Source organism: Ursus maritimus, unplaced genomic scaffold (genome assembly GCF_017311325.1).
Source record: "Ursus maritimus isolate PB19 unplaced genomic scaffold, ASM1731132v1 scaffold_32, whole genome shotgun sequence".
NCBI lineage: Eukaryota > Metazoa > Chordata > Mammalia > Carnivora > Ursidae > Ursus > Ursus maritimus.
In genome coordinates, this window is record NW_024425786.1 from 26,542,161 (window position 1) to 26,542,897 (window position 737).

Genomic DNA, 737 nt, shown 5'->3' on the forward strand with positions numbered 1-737 from the left:
GGGGAGTGGGAGAGGAAGAAGCAGGCTCCTAGCGGAGGAGCCTGATGTGGGGCTCGATCCCTTAACGCCGGGATCACGCCCTGAGCCGAAGGCAGACGCTTAATGACTGCACCACCCAGGCGCCCCTTTCTGAGAATTCTTTAAAAGATTTTATTTATTTATTTGAAAGAGAGACAGAGAGAACATGAGCAGGGGGAGGGGCAGAGGGAGAAGGAGAAGCCCAACATAGGCTCAGTCCCAGGACCTGGAGATCATGACCTGAGCTGAAGGCAGACCCTTAATGCCTAACCAACTGAGCCACCGAGGCGCCCCTGTTTAATTCACTTTAAATGAATGATATAAGAAAATATTTGTCCACCAATACATTTATTTTTTTTTAAGATTTTCTTCATTTGAGAGTGAGCATGAGGGTGGGGGCGGAGCGGCAGGCAGAGGGAGAGAGAGAGAAGCAGACTCCCTGCTGAGCAAGAAGCCCGACAGGGGGCTCGATCCCAGGACCCTGAGAACATGACCTGAGCTGAAGTCAGATGCTTAACCAACTGAGCCACTCAAGTGCCCCTGAGAATTTTTTAATGAAGAAAGACATTAATTTAGAGATTGAAGAAATCAAACATTCTGGGGTGCCTGAGTGGCTCACTCAGTTAAGCTGGGACTCTTGATTTTGGCTGAGGTCATGATCTCAGGGTCCTGGGATGAAGCCTTACCCCCATCTCCCCCCCTATCCTGCGCCCCCCCCC